Source organism: Xyrauchen texanus, chromosome 12 (genome assembly GCF_025860055.1).
Source record: "Xyrauchen texanus isolate HMW12.3.18 chromosome 12, RBS_HiC_50CHRs, whole genome shotgun sequence".
In the NCBI taxonomy this organism is placed as follows: Eukaryota; Metazoa; Chordata; class Actinopteri; order Cypriniformes; family Catostomidae; genus Xyrauchen; species Xyrauchen texanus.
The window spans coordinates 14,557,161-14,574,697 of NC_068287.1; the positions used below are offsets into that span (position 1 = coordinate 14,557,161).

General features: G+C 38.4%; 1 protein-coding gene across 4 annotated transcripts in view; it reads right to left on the minus strand.

The window, feature by feature from the left end:
- Window positions 1-12,111, minus strand: part of LOC127652852 (inactive rhomboid protein 1) — a 74,513-nt gene extending 62,402 nt beyond the window's left edge. For all 4 annotated transcript variants that reach the window (XM_052139264.1, XM_052139263.1, XM_052139262.1 and 1 more), the window contains exon 1: window positions 11,763-12,111. The gene's annotated coding sequence lies outside the window, so the exon portion shown is untranslated. The remainder of the gene's footprint in view (window positions 1-11,762) is intronic.
- Between the last annotated feature and the right edge of the window lie 5,426 nt (window positions 12,112-17,537).

The following is a 17,537-nucleotide window of genomic DNA, read 5'->3' on the forward strand; positions in this document are numbered from 1 at the left end:
CGCCCGGAGTCATTGCTCTGACGCACACTTCAAAACACGCGTACACCAGAGCCCTTCTACCAAGATGAGCCCTTCTACCAAGATGAGCCTACAAGCTTAGCATTAAATAGCATAACGGGTGGCTGTGGCTCAGGTGGTAGAGCGAGTTGTCCCCTAATTGCAGGGTTGGTGGTTCGATTCCTGGCCCACATGCCCAAGTGTCCTTGGCCCCCAAAGGACACTGAACCCCAAGTTGCTCCCAATGGCAGGCTAGTGCCTTGCATGGCAGCTTTGCTCTAATTGGTGTGTGAGTGTGCGTGTAAATGGGTGAATGAGATGCAGTGTAAAACGTTTTGAATACCGCAAAGGTTAAAAAAGGTGCTATAAAAGTGCAGAACATTTACCATAACGTGGCGACATATAATGTCGTAACCAGAATTTTTTAATTTCTTGGTCGTAACACTACAGTTGATAGTTACACTCTCTGCTATGACCATGCCATGGGGGTTGTTATCTTAGTAAAGTAAAGAATCTCTTTTATCACTGACAGCGCTTCCCTGTTAGTGATTAAATGGAGATAGAAGCTCTAATGCTGTGCTACAAGAGCGGTTCAGCAGTGACATCAATTTGTAGGCGAACCCAGAAGTTGCTATGGTTTCCCTCTGGATTTTCCTATGTGTTTTTATTATGGGGTTTTTGAACTTATGAGTTAAAGAAGGTCGGTGGTACACATGACTTTAAGACACATGGAGGTTTTGTTCTACAACCTAAATTACACCTTTTCATACCTCAAACTTGAATTTAGAAACCGCAGTGTGTTTTAAAAAAAAACAATATATAAAAATATGTGATTCAATGCTATTTGCTATTTTCTATGTTTATATTGTGGAAGGCTTCATTTGGAAAATGTTAATAAAGCATATTGCTAAATATTATTTTGTTTTCTTTTCTAAGATAGAAATAAATAAATTTTGAGAAGAAAATAAACATATATAGTGTCAAATTTCAGCACTTTCAAATTCTACAATTAATCGACTGACAACACCGATAGATAGATATAGATATATATATATATATATATATATATATATATATAAAATAGAAAAATATGTTTGAAATTAACTTTCTTTTAAATTAATGATTAAGTTGTGTATTAAGTTTTCCGTATGTTTTTATAAATCATTAAATAAATGTTTTTCAAAATGTATGTAACCAACATGGAAAAAAATATTAAACTTGATACAAGTAATCGAAACTTTATTTTCAATGGCACAAATGTTTATCTCACTAAAGCTGCACTTTCACTCACTTTCTATGGCAAACCCCCAAAGACAAAATCATATAAAGTTGCAGAGTAAGGTTACACTGTTAATTATATCCTAATTCAGTCTATTGCAACTGTTTGCATGGAACTCACAGAGTTCCTGTAGCTCAACTAGTAGAGCATAGCACTAGCAACGTCGAGATTTGATTTTCCTGAGAACACACATTCTGATAAAATGGATACCATGAATGCAAGTCACTTTGAATAAAAGCAACTTCCAAACACATAAATACTCACCTGTTCAAATTTCAGCAATCTGTTACATGTTATCGGAGAAATGTTGGAGGCAATCGCTTAGTCTGTCACACCTCTTCCAATCTAAATAAGTGTGACAGACCTCCGACAGAAAAAAGTAGGTAGATGTGACATCCCCCAACCAGAATCAAGATGTTTCGAGTTGACAAGTGGGATGCTGCACACACCAACGTCTTGGACAGAAATGCAGAATGAAAGTGCACTCGTCAGCTCTCCACATGGAAGTGATAAAGGAACGCGCTGTGATGAGTCTGCGGTTGTGAGTGCCACGTTTGTGCAAGAGCATGTGCGAATATGGCAGCATCCCAGAGCAGCGATCTAACAGCCTCTATTATTGATTTGTTTTTATTGTGCATCATGAAGCTCACCATCAACATGGCAAGTGTTCTATTGTTCCATGTTTCCGGTGTTTATCTCCCAAAAGGAGAGGCCTCACTTACACACTGCTGTGCATGCTTCTTAATCACTTGATACGCCTCCTGCATATTTGAAAGAGTCTGCATCAGTTGGCGAGCAGACAATGCCAAGTTGTGACTAATGGAAGGGAGAGTTGCTGCTTGCTGCGCTGTGGCACACTAAAAAAAACAAAAAGAAAAGCTCTTTGGCTGAACTTGATTCAGTCATGGACAGCGGTTCTACATGCTTGAAATGAGTTTATACACGTGTATAAAGTACCTAGTTGAATTGGTTAAACCAAACAAAATAGATATTTCAATGTCACTCAAATAAATTGTTTTTGTATATACTAACTAGTGAAAGTGAATGTTAGCATTATAATATATGCTGGTTGGAAATGCTACAGAGTGTAGTTTAGTAACTATGCTATGTTAGCACAGCATTTAATCAATGAAGTGAATAATCAATATCATGTGCGACATCTACCTGTTCTCGTCATTAGCTAAAACTCCCCTTCACATAATAGTAACCCCCAAAACTCCAACATACCAGAAACTCTTCTAAATCTCAACAAAACATATCATTAAACACCATAAAGAATATCCTGCTTTATATTAATATTCCTCTTGCACAAAAACACATCAATTAACCCTTAATTTAAAAATGTTCTCTCCCTATCGAGTCCCATGCAAAGCATGATGGGAAATGGAAATCCCCTACCCAGTTTCATCAATGCTACATTAACACCACAAAAACTATTTCCCAACTCAAATGAATTAAGTAAACTTCCATTTTACACATTTACAATGATAGAATGCAATGAAATCAAGTTGTGACAAAATGTTCTAGAATTATGCCCATTTTGTTCTGGAAACAAGCAGCACAAACCCATTTTAGAGCGCATGCTGAACGTTCCATACACATCTGAAGGAAATTTCTCTGGAAATTAGATTTTCCAAAAACAAAACATTGATTTTAATTTTGTATAGGTTGTGCAATGCATTCACAGTAAACTTGCAAGAATATAATTGACAGTTTTATTAGTCATCATGCAGCCACCTACTATCAAAAGGCCACTGAAAGGCAAGTCACACACAGCGGCATAAAACGCACCCTCAGTTTTTGGGAATTGTTTTGGTTAAAAGTCTAGACTAATTTGATTCAACCCAAGGATGCACATGACATCAAGTATCTGTCGAAGGGTAGACAAACAGGGTTGGCAGCCTCCTTAGACTGATGCCACCTTGTATAGGCTATTAAAGATAGTGATGGAGAAGCTAGTTGGCCTATTTAAAACTGATCTGTAATAATATTAGTCTAACGAGGATCTGACTGGGACTAAAAACAACCTGGAACCTACTGCCATGGCCTGCTCTACTAGTTCATATATACAGGTTTTAACTGTATGCTCATATCTGAAATATAAGTTTTTACATTGCAGAGGAAATAAATTAAACTGCAATAAACAATAAATCTTTATAAATGTTTAAGGAATGTTCAGGTGCAATAAAAGCTACACTAAATCGACAGCATATAGCATTATGTTGATTCTAGGGCGTGTTTGGGGCATGGCTATCTGTACAACCAATGGAGATTGAGTATTCTGTATAACCAATGATAACAGTGAGTATATTTACATTTCTGTATGGTGAGGCCAGTGTCACAGAAATTATACACTTGTGCTATAAATAGGTTGACCTGACAATGTATGAAAATTGTTTCCCTTTAAAGCAATAAGTCGGGTTCAATATTGGTTAAGCACAATCGAAAGCTTTTGTGTCATAATGCTGATTACCACAAAAATCCTTTTAACTTGCCAATTTTTGGAGGGTTTACAGGCAGAAATGTGAAGCATATAACATTTTAACAATACTAACATTAATTCTTTAATTAACCCTTTAAGCTCTGAAGGTGTTTTTAAAGATTCTGTTTCAGTGGCATACCCACATTTAAATGCTTATAACTGAACACAAGAAAACAAGGAGGGTTCTTTCAATTACATTTTTTAATGATATAGATTGATACATTACACAAGTCTTAGCCTAAGAAACTGCAAAAAATTCTGAATACATTTTTTTCTTATTAGTCTAATTTTACATTATATATCTCAGTGTGTAAATAAGGTAGCTCAGAAAACTGTTTTAGTTTTGTTTTGGGTTTTTTCGCAATCATCAAATAATAAAATTTTGTTGATACGATAAGGCAATCAAAAGTTATAGCATTACAAAAATAATTTATCCTACTGTACAAAAGGTCTCCTATAGTGTCCAGGAGCCGGTTGCACCAGCTATACGTACGTTACAACTCAGCCTAGTTGTGGTGTAAAGGGGCACCAAGTCACAATTTACACACGATTAAATATTTGACCATTGCACCTTTGAATTTTGATAGGATGCAACCCTACGTATAAACTAAATATTTACGGAAGCCTCCGACCATGAGTAACGGTTGGAATAAAAAAAAAAGACACACTTAATGACATCAATGAGTTCATGTTTTGCATGATAGGCTTAAAACCTTTTGACATATATGATGTTGGCATTTACACTCGTTTACAATTACAAGAGAGGAAAAAAACCTTACTTTTAAGCAGCTCTTCGGCATGAAACCGATCTAACAGTTCCGTTTTCAGGATGCATCGCCCCGTGTCAAGTTTCAACATATAGAAAATATAGAAGATATTAAAATGAATAAATGTCTATTTTTCCAGCCTGTTGTATTAGTATTTATCACCCCTTATTTATTTTAGATACAGTTCCTATTTATTGTTATTTAAATAGGATAACACAGGGCAAATATATATATTTATCAAAGGTAGCTACTTTTATTACGCATCATATTTTATTAGGGATATCATTTATTACAGCTGACAGTTAGGAGCAAACAAGGTTTAAACATCAACTGTAACAATACTTTTCAATACTTTCGTGGCTTTTCAATACTTCTGTGTACAAATTTGAAGGCTGCTTATTGGATCAATACAGGTAAACATCATATTATGCGACTACGCATCATTTTACGGAGAGCTTACGGCCTAATAGTGAAGTCTTGCCTTAAGTTACAAACTAACTAGTAGTTACTAAGCCCTTAGTGTGAACTTTACGTCCTAACTTACGGCACTTTTCCACAGCACGTTACGTTCGACTCTACTCGCTTTATTTTTCTGAGATTCCTTTTCCATTGCTGTTTCGTGTTAGAAGCAAGCTTTCCAGTAGCTGGTCAACTAAATAAAGTGAAGCTTTCACGCAGAGTATAGAGAGTTAATGTAACTAAATGTACCATCCTCCATCGTGGACTCCAGCCGTGGCCGAGTCCAAGGCACTCTCCCTCCCATTGCTTGCTGGTCTAGATATCATCCATTTGGTCAAACCACTTCCGCTTTTCCTTGATGGTTCTGTAGTCACTTAATTTTCATTTTTCTAACTTTTCCCTACACTGTTGGTAGGTCCAGTTGTAGCAGTGTCTCAGCTCTGCGGCCAACAGCTGAACTGATACATAAGCAGTGATTACACAAGCAAAAACAACAACTAATAAAAGGTATGTTCTCTCTGCAAAGCCTATTGTAGCATACATATTTCCGGTGAAATCTCACGGAGCAACCAATCATTCGGTATCATATCCAGCTAACGCGAAAGTGTCGAGAGTTATAGCAAACTACAATTCTGTCTAAAATAAAGCAATTTATCACAACAAATAACAAATGTTTTGCTCCATAATGAGCTCCTAAAGTGTACATACACAAGTTTTGAAGTATGCAGAATGGCCGAGCACTACTTTACCGTTGTGTATGGCTTCCTCTGTGTGCAGAGTATATATATCCAGCAATTGTAAAGTGATTTACAACTGAGAAATACAGCAACAAGCGATTCGAGAGCACAAACTAGGCGTGCACCGATCGATTGACCACCGATCGGAATTGGCCGATATTAGTATTAAATCCACGATCGGTGATCGTGCCTAGATTTAGGGCTGATCTTTTTTGCAGCCCACAGGGAATCACACATACACACTGCTACTCTAATAAATGAGCACTTGAAACATGACTTGTTGGCTAATTTAACAACAAATAAACATGTAAATACAAACCTGAGTACACGTGCTGTAAAGTGAGTTGTGGCAAGCAGACGTTGTGTGAAGCGATAGAGACGGTTGAACGATCATGAGCGCTTTTTGCTTCACTTCTCATCAGTCACTCATCCCAGTGCTATTGCATGAGGATCCCAATTTAAATCAGATTAATGTTGGTCACAATACCACTAATCACAGATGTAACTCTTCAATAATGGCACAGGCACACGTCTTCATGATTTGCTTAATAATTAGTGATTTGTGTTACAACAAGACACCAAAGACAGTAAACGAATAATAGATATTAATGATTTCTCACTGAAGCAGTTATAGAGCTTGTAAAGGGTCTATTTTTCTGATTTTTGAAAGTATCTCTGCTGTGTGTGATGCTCTCATGGTTTTTGGTTGCCAGTATGTCACAATGACGTTTTAATATTGACAACAGAACTATTCACTGTTTTCAATACAAATAAACGTTAGCACTTAATAAAAAGGTTTAATTTCTTTAACATTAATGCATAAGGTATCATGAACAAATAATGAACAATATATTTTTACAGCATTTATTAATCATAATGTTAGTTAAATAAAATACAATTGTTAGTTCATAGTGCTTAAATGTAAACTAATACAACTTATGATTTTAATAATGTGTTAGTGTATGTTGTAACTAACAAAGTTATTTCATGTTAACTACAGTAATGTTAAATAATGTTGTAGTGGAATCTTTTTGTAAAATGTTACTGTAATTTTACTATGTGGGGTATAAAAAAATAACTACAGCATATAAACTAGCAAAAGTGTGGCAGAGGGCACTTTAAAAAAAAATAAAATAAAATATATATATATATATATATATATAAAATAAAAATCGGTATCTGCCTCAAATTTCCTGATCAGTGCACCACTAGCACAAACAATCACCTAAAGATGATGTGGGACAGTTGTTCCGTTACTCAGCTGAGGTTTTAGTGCCATCTGCAGGGCAACGAAAAATACATCACTGAGAACACTACACACAGTACTGATTTTTTGGTAAATTATTATATGTTCCCCTAGTCAAAACATGAGATTACAAATGAGTAAAGAAGAAATAGTTTCCCCACGATGTGCCGGAAGTGTGCCCCCTGAAGCAAAAAGTGGAAATGACCATACATAGAGACAATTCTGTGTCATTTGAGCCATCGAGTCTTTATCATGTATTTGGCGCCATCTACTGGTGGCCATATGGAATTAGAGTGAACGATCTCTGCCCATATCTGGATGACTTCCACCTCTGGTTGCAGCGATCTGAATCCTAGTATAGTTGGCTTAGCATTCCATGACGCTGGACAATGTACTACCTCATTTACAAAAAAAGTCATCTGATCCAGGAAAGCTAACATGTTTTTATTCATATAGCACATTATGTGCTGTGTGCAGAAAAAGCACCACCTGTTTACATGTCAAGATATGTACTTGGCTATTATTCGCTATATTGTTGTCGGTGCGTAAAACAAATAGGCTGGTTATATTCTTGTCTTTAACAGCTTTCCAAATGACATAACACACGGTTATTTGATCAGATTTATGTTTTTAAGGATTACATTAATATGTGCAGTGCAATTTATTTTATTTTTTTTATAAATTATCAAAACACAACCCTTCTGATTTGTCTGCAAGTTTCAAAGCACTTGTTCAGTTTTGGTCATAATGGCTACATGTATTGTACAGTAAAGCTTCTGAGATTTAAAATTATACCTATGTTGTGTTGCTTCAATGGGGAGATACTTTAAAGACAAATAAGATGAGAAAGAAATGTGGTTTGTGTGAAAAGCCTAATCTAATCCAACCAGAAACATCTCAGACAGTTACCATCAAGGCAAAAATGTATGATAGATGGAAAAGCCAAATTTCTAAAAGGCATGCTGAAACGGGTGTGTAAACGTAAAAAAGTTTTTACTGCTCTCCCCAACAATAGCAGCTTTTAATAGAGCGATTTGCACTCTCATTAGAGAACAAACCAAACCCAATGCAAGACAGTAGTGATCAAAGCCCTTCCTGTGGAAACACCCACAACATTCCCATAGCCCTCCAAATTACACACACTTAGTCATAATTTCACACCACCAACATTGCTTCTGGACTTAATAAAACTTTACACCAAAGATTGCAGTTTGTTTTTGCAGCACTCTCCCAAAGGCACAGTGGAAAAACACATTTAGAGAACAGCGCTCCAGATGTGAAACTCTAAAACCCCTTCAGCTCACTTTAAGTCCAGTTGATATGTTGGAGAACCTATAGTCAATTAATTATGGTTGTAGATTTGTGTAGGATAAGACTGTCGGCAGATGTAAAGGTGTCTCCAGAGACTTCTGTAGAAGCTAGTGGTTAAGCTAAAATAGCCCCGCAGGATTAAATCATATTTGCACTAACAGAGCATGCCTTTAACAACATGCCTTGTCAAAAAATGCAATGGGTGCGGTGACCCACAATCTGTTGGATCTTTGAATCTGACAAGACATGCAAAAGTTACTTTTTTAGAAAACTATGATCCACGCACAAATACAAGCAATGGATATGTGAAAAAACAACAACATATTCACACCCAAGAATAAGCACTGGACTACGGCTTCAAGCTTTCTTTGAAAAGTACATTATAAAAAGATGCTAAAATTCACAGTACAGTAACAGCTATGACTTTCCATATTATTAATGTTCTATTTTTTGTTTTACTATAAAGTAACTATGCATGGAAGAAAGTACTATATTCACAATATAGCACGTCCTCTCATACCAAAGCATGTCTTTGTGTCTTAATGGTCTATAAATGACACATTCCAGGCAAAACACAGCTTAGGATAAACAAAAATGGAGTGCTGTCTGATACACGGTTTCTTTAAAACAGCACGTTCAGATAAAAGGAGGAAAAGGATGCTGCTGAGAGATATTTTTGTACAATTCTTTGAAAGCAAACTTGAACTGAGGGGAAAAATATGGAGCCATTTTTAGCAACTTTCAGTGAGAAGAGATTCTTTAGTTTGAAAAGCTGCCAAACAAGTTAGTTTACATGTCTTACTGTAAACGTTACTGTTGCATTGAAGGTGTCCATTTTACATATAACAAGGAAGAATTGAGTAGTTTTTTCACAGAGCAGCTATATTTGAATAGAAGTACATTATACTCCTTTCAAACCTTTCTAATTGTTGTTTTGCAAATTGCATGATCTGCAATGTTTCTGGTGTACAAAGCATGACCCTGATGTCATTTCATGATTCATGTTGAATATACCGGGAGCTATTCATATCTCAAGGTCTTTCAAATCCACAAGGTGATTAAAAAAATCTTACCATGTAAGAAACTATACAGTATGACTAGAGAAGATCTTCACAATGCAGTTTTCCTTATAGAGCTCAAATGAATGTATTATTACCTCACAAAGAGAAATAGAGAGTCACACCCAGGACTGCATTAATGCACGGGCTTACCTGGGCTTTTAGCACCGGGGCTGCAGAGGGACCCCCAACTCCCACCGAAATATAAACATGGATACAGAAAAAACATCCGTGTAGCACATGGTCATAGAAACAAATTTCCGCTACGTTTACAATGTTTCACAACACACTGTCATATCAACAATCACCCAGTAATTACACTGAAGACTTAAAAGTCAATCGTACGGGAATCAGGCTACCCTGATTTCGCTCTATGTTTCAGACTATTTATGTAAAAGAACCTAATTATAAGAGTCATTCATTCAGAAATCAGGCTATATTGGTCTTGCTGTATATTTCACGCTGTAGACTCAATAGTACTGACTCTGGGATTTTTTAACAACCAGAGTCACTACCTTCATTTAACATCTCATCTGATGGACAGTGTTTTTTTAAAGTATAGTATTCCCATCATTAAACTGGGGCAATAGTACCCACACAGACCGCAGTGTGAGCACCCCCTGCTGGCCCCACAAACATCTCTTCCAGCATCAACCTTGGATTTACCCAGGAGGTCTCCCATCCAGGTACTGGCAAGGCTCAACCCTGCTTAGCTTCTGTGGGTAACCAGGAGAGAGCTGCAGGGAGATATGTCTGCTGGCAAGAGTCATTAGTTCAGGAACTATGCTACACTAGTCTCACTGTAGATTCAGAAATACCAACTCATTGTAAGAGTCATGTCTTCGGGAATCAGACTACACAGCTCATTGTACGTAATTAGTCTGTACATTGTACAGTATGTTTCGCACTGCTGATTTAGTAGCGGTGATGCAGTGCTGTTGAAAGATAGTGAAGGAAACACTGTTACAGAGTATGTTAGCATGTTGTTGTGTCCACATTGACAGAACAATTCATGATCGAAAACTATTAGCAGTCAAAGTCATGAGCATCAATCAGTTCCAGTATTTTATTTAAAAATGGGTCCAGTTCTGAATAAGATCTAGTTCTCAGTTACCACCCCTAACTAAAACACACAAAACTCCTATCTTGATTTCATAGGGTCTTTAAACTCTTTCTCTGCCAGAGATGCCTTTTAATAGGGTAAGCTTGATAGAAATGTAATGAAAGTGGTCCACTCTTAGCTAGACAGGCACACACGACCCTTTGACTCAACCACACATGATTACTCTTCTCCATTTCTTCCAGGCACCTGCAGTACCTGCTCCAGCACCAACCTCCCCTGTCCTTCTGCTCTACAGGGCTGACCTAGAGGCCAGTTGGAACACACCAGCGTGATGAACACACCACAAGTCATACGATGACTTTCAATGGAGGCCTACTTAATCAGGCTTGTTACATCACCATGAATGATGATCCCCAGAATGAGATGATTTGAAAGCATTGCGGACACAAGCTGGAGTGGGACATGGAAATAACCCAGGGGCACCTCGCACAACTGCATTCAGGACAAGTCAGAATAGAAGCTCCCACTCTCCAAATAAAACAAGTGTAAATATGCATGCATAAACATCACAGATTATGTTTCACAGTAGTACTGATTTAGATGCAGGCCAGTAAATGTCTCTTCAAAAACATAGGCATGGCCCGAAGCCACAGAGATCGCCTAAAAGGCTAATAGATTGAATGCCGCTGGAATATAGGTAATTACCAATCTGCTGATTAAAGAAATACTATTGATAAACGTCGAATGACGTCATAATGTCACAGTGGACAGTGCAGGAAATAAGTGCTGTTTTGGTGAAATAAGCATTGCTATTACTCGAGTATTCCATTACTCAAAGCAACTCGAGAATATGTGTGGAAAATAGGCAAACACATTTGGTATGTATGCTTTTAGAAATATTGGCTCCGCAGCCTTTTGAAGCGCATATCAAAGCTGCAAAAACACCAAGAGATCTGCAAAATTATGTGATATTAAACACCCTACGGCGGAGAGGCTTTTTTTCACGTTAACTGTATGTGTGCATATGTAGGCTGAAGATGTAAACACGGAACAGCGCGCGACTCCACGAGATGCCAACGTCTCGTGATCAAGAAACAACACCCCTACCATCAAGTTCAGGTATGTATGCAGTAATCAGTCGTAAAATCACTTGGAGTTGGGACGGACGGATAAACGCGTCATAGCACGTGTGTTCAATAGTAAACCCGTATATTTTCTATAAAAACCATGTATTATATTGATACTCTAGATGTGTTGCTATCACGACGCTCTACGGTAAATTACGCCGGTAGGTTCATTGCATTGGCATAAATTAATAACCTATAGTGCGAAAACTGTAAACTATATGAAAAAGATTACATACCCTTATTCGATTCACAAGCACTTCGATTGAAGCGAAAAGCTGAAATCTCCAGATGTCCGTTAATAATAGATGTTTACATTAATTTCATTTTGGCCAGCCAACGTACGCAAAAGAATATACAGCAGCAGATGTCAAAGTGTCTCAGTCTTTCAGTGATAAACATCCAATGTTAAGACATTCTCGAGCAGTTCGTATAATTGCTCGATGTGAATTTCCCACGCACGCACGACACCCAGAGAGAGATCAGCTCGGGTAAGTTTAGTTTTGGTCTGCCGGTAATTCTGTTTCATATACCGGGAGCCCCGCCCGTGTCGACAGACAGTCCGTCAAGTGCGTGGCCGATTGGTGTGCGCTCACACTTACTGGGAGGGGCAAAGCGCGTGTGTGTGTGTGTGTACGCACAGGCGTGACTAGGCAGCAGAGAAGTCTCGACTATGGTCTGTTAAAGACACATTACGGAGTATCATTAAAGCCGTGATATATTGATACGGACAAGTTTTAGTTGGTACGAGTTTAATATTTAATGTGTTGCTAATAAACAGTGGGACAAAGAAACTCATTTAGATAAGGCGTGTAGTGTTGTTAGCCGTTGAGGGGATGTTTATGATCTCATGATCAGAGATGATTCACTTGTGAAATAATGCGGCATACTCTTTTTCTTTCTTTCTTTCTTTACTATTCTTAGCTATACAATTACTTTAATGATATGAGCTAATAACATACATGTAGCCTAATAATGTTCGCTATAAATGTTTGAAATTATCTCCTCAGTTCAGTCAGCTCTGTTTTTGGCTTGAAGCCACAGCCGTCTACAAGAACCCTCAAAATTATTTTTCAACAAATAATATCCGGTAAAAGTTTACTGTTTGGTCACTGGTTTTGCCACCACTTCCGTGTGTGACGTAAACGGCAATGTTGCCAAATGATTGGCCTATGTCTGGTGGGAAAACACTGAAATTGAAGGCAGGATGCGCTCCTAGCGTCACGGCTGTGTCTCGTTTGGAAGACTGCGTCCTCTTTTTTAATTTTTATTAGTATTATTAACAGAACATAATATAGGCTACAACAGTATACAGAAATGTACGGGAATATACCAGAGTGTACAGAACATTAATGGGAAAATGCCCGGGATGCCAGATTACCAGTCCAGCTCTGGGCTCTAACTAAACACAATAAACACGCCGCAGTGATGCCCTTATGCTGTATGTTACTATTTCATTAGGGGTGAAATTGTTATCTAACATAGCAACAAAAAGCATCTTCTTTGCACTATTTACACTTAGAGTAAATGGCATCTATTGCTAGATGCACTTGGGGCAAATAGCCTCTGTCCTACTATTAAATATGTCAATGGACAAGTATGTACTTGGCGGAGAACCTCACCTGGTCCCTCAACACCAGCTCTATCACCAAGAAAGCCCAGCAGCGTCTCTACTTTCTTCGAAGGCTGAGGAAAGCACATCTCCTTCCCCACATCCTCACTACATTCTATAGAGGGACTATTAAGAGCATCCTGAGCAGCTGCATCACTGCCTGGTTTGGGACTTGCACTGTTTCGGACCGCAAAGCCCTGCAGAGGATAGTGAGAACAGCTGAGAATATCATCGGGGTCTCTCTTCCCTCCATCAAAGACATTTACAAAAAACACTGTATCCGCAAAGCAACCAGCATTGTGGACAACCCCACACACCCCTCACACAAACTCTTTACCCTCCTGCCGTCTGGCAAGAGGTACCGAAGCATTCGGGCCCTCACAGCCAGACTGTGTAACCGATTCTTCCCCCAAGCCATCAGACTCCTCAAAACTCAGAGACTGGTTTGACACACACACACACACACACACACACACACACACACACACACACACACACACACACACACACACACGTTGTGTTTCCATGTTTTATGGGGACTTTCCATAGACATAATGGTTTTTATACTGTACAAACTATATATTCTATCCCATGACCCTAACCCAACCCCTAAACCTAACCCTCACAGAAAACTTTCTGCATTTTTAGATTTTCAAAAAACATAATTTAGTATGATTTATAAGCTGTTTTCCTCATGGGGACTGACAAAATGTCCCCACAAGGTCAAAAATTTCGGGTTTTACTATCCTTATGGGGACATTTGGTCCCTACAAAGTGATAAATACATGCTCACACACACACACACACACACACACACCAGTCCTGAGTTGCACTTTAATTACTGTCACTTTATAACTGTCTGCTACCTCAATAACTGCTGTTCATAGAACACTATCTCATAGTATGTTATGTTTACGTTTTTAGAAACTTTTTGCACTACTGTATACTGGTCGGCGCTGCACTGTCTCTCACTGTCCCTATTGTCCTGTTCATTGTTAGAAATTTCTTGTACTGTCCCGTACTTTTTGCTCATGTTTGCACGTGCACTTTATATAGGTATATATAGGTATTTTATTTAGTTGTGTAGTCTCATCTGGTCCTGTGTTTGTCCTATGTTGTTTTTATGTAGCACCATGGTCCTGGAGGAACGTTGTCTCGTTTCGCTGTGTACTGTACTAACTGTATATGGTTGAAACGACAATAAAAACCACTTGACTTGAATTGTATGAATCCTCAGTAAAACAATAAGCGAGAAATACCTGTGTGACATACAATACCCGGTGAGAATCTGAAGTGCGGATCGACTGGACACTTTACAATCCCATAATCCCTCTGGAGTTGAAGGACGTCATGTTCAAATCGCTGGATGTAAAATAACCGTGGTGCACCACGAGTCGGACGGCTCTTCTAAACTGTAAATTATATATATACCAAGAAAGATGTTTCTTATGCTTAAAGACCATCACTCTGACGTCTGTTGTAATGAAGTCATTTGAGAGACTGGTGTTGGCCCACCTGAAGTACATAACTGAACCTTTTCTGGATCCCCTTCAATTTGCTTATCGAGCAAACAAGTCGCTGGATGATGCTGTCAACATGGGATTGTGTCATATCCTGCAACATCTGGACAGGCCAGGGCCATATGCAAGGATCCTTTTTGTGGACTTCGGACTTCAACACCATCATCCCTGCTATTCTCCAAACTAAATTAACCCAGCTCTCTGTTCCTGCCTCTATCTGTCAGTGGATCACCAGCTTTCAGACGGACAGGCAGCAGCTTGTGAGACTGGGGAAATTCACTTCCAGCACCTGTACAATCAACACTGGTGCCCCCCATGGATGTGTGCTCTCCCCACTACTCTTCTCCCACTACACCAATGACTGCATCATCAAGGACCCCTCTGTCAAGCTCCTGAAGTTTCAACCTCATCCAAGATGACGATGAATCTGCATACAGAAGAGAGGTTGAACAGCTGGCTGTCTGGAGCTGTCAAAACAACCTGGAGCTGAACATGCTCAAAACAGTGGAGATGATTGTGGACTTCAGGTGGAACACGTTCACCGTTCTGAACAGAACTGTGGCAGCAGTGGAGTCATTCAGGTTCCTGGGCTCTACCATCTCACAGGATCTGAAGTGGGAGACCCACATAGACTCCATTGTGAAAAAGGCCCAGCAAAGGTTGTACTTCCTTCACGGTTGAGGGAGGGTTCAACCTGCCACAGGCGATGCTGATACAGGTCTGCTCAGCAGTCATTGAGTCTGTCCTTTTGCATTTCAATAACTGTCTGGTTTGGTTCAGCTACAAAATCAGAAATCAGAAGACAACAAAGGATAGTTCGGACTGCTGAGCGGATTATTGGTTGCCCCTTCCCTCTCTTCAAGAACTGTACACATCCAGATCGAGGGAAAGGGCTGAAAAAAATCACTCTGGACCCCACTCACTCAGCCCACTACCTTTTTGATCAGTTGCCTTCTGGCTGGTGCTACAGAGTACTGAACACCAGAACTGTCAGGCACAAGAACAGTTTTTCCCCTCAGTGGTAGAGCGGGTTGGCCAATAATTGCAGGTTTGGTGGTTCGATTCCCGGCCCACACGAATCCACATGCCGAAGTGTCCTTGGGCAAGACACTGAACCCCAAGTTGATCCCAATTAAGGCTAGCTGCCTTGTATGGCAGCTCTGCTGTCATTGGTGTGTGAATGTATGAGTGAATGAGACACAGTGTAAAGTGCTTTGAATACCGCTAAGGTTAAAAAGGTGCTATATAAATGCAGACTATTTACCATTTAAAACTGCCCCAGTGAGAAATAATTGTGTGCAATACACAGCTTAGTCTATTTATATTTATCTAACATGTCCTACCATTACATTCCCTTGCAATATCTGTATATAACAGATTTGAATTTCTACATATGTATATATATATATATATATATATATATATATATATATATATATATAGATATATAGATATAGATATATAGATATATATATTTTTGTGTATTTCTATATATACTTATATTTTCTATACGCTTTGTATTTTTAATTATCTCTTTCTTGTTGTCGTATTGTTTGTACACTGGAAGCTTCTGTCATTCCTTGTACGTGTAATGCTCATTCTGATTCTGAAATGGTGCTTGTTTAACAAAACCAGAGCAGATTAATTTCATGGCTGTTGTTATCACATCCAGGGGCGCATTAATGCATGGGCTTACCCCCATTCGTTGCTCCACCACAATATTCTCCGCTGACGATGTTTGCTGGAAGAGGGCATTTAAACCCACTCAGTGGGAGACGCTGATATAAAAACGGAGACATGCGCACTTGACAGTGTAGCGCATGTTCATAGAATAATTAGTCTGCCAAAACCAATATCCTATTTGTATGTCATACCCACATTAAAATGCTAAATCTTTTCTAAAATCTAAAAGAGTTGTCATGACTGAAATGACTAGGAGTGTGTCTCAATCAGCTCCCTAGCTCTCTGTTGTTAATCAGTATATTGTGAATCTGAATTCGGGCACTGGCAAGGGTGTTCATCCACTGAGCATTGGGAAACTTATGACTCAATCACCTGTGACATGATTATGAGCTTGTGCATTAAAACACAGCTGGTATTAATCAACAACATTGCTGTAGAAATGATACAGTCGTGCCATGTTGTTGTAGATATTTAAGCATACAGTGTTATAATGAAAGATAAATGACATAAATAAATACAAATCTTTGTTTATGTTCAGCAGAAGAAAGAGTCATACACATCTGGGAGGGCATGAGGGTGAGTAAATGATAAGAGTATTTAAATTGTTGGGTGAACTATTCCTTTAAGCATGTTTAACCTGACCGAGCATTGGAAATGCATTGGCCAAGCGCTTGCATTTGCATACGTGTACTTGCGGCCTTGCTTAAAGTATCTTCATGGCCTAAAGAAACCAACCAGTTTTTTTTTACATGACATTCAGAGATGGGGTTCATCTGAAACAGGTGGAAAATGCTAATTCAAATAATGGCAGAGGCAGCTGTGTCAATCAGTGAGTGGCAGAAAACACAGAAAAGAAATTGTACACATTGTAATCAGAATTTTTGTCTGTCAAAATACCGTTCTTCTTGTTGATATCTATGTTTTTTTTTTGTTGTTAATTACTGAGATGACAAATGGATGATACTCACTGCAACAAAATTAGGTCATATGGCAAAAATGGAGCATACTACTGTTTAAAAACATTAAATGTTGCATATTGCTTCACATACTATTTTTAAACAGTAGCCAGTATACAACAATATATGCAATATGTTATTCCACATATAATCTTTCAAAATGATTATTTTTTTTTTTTTGGTGAAAATTTATCTAAATAAACTGATTTTATTTACATCACAAATATTATTTCACTTCACTGA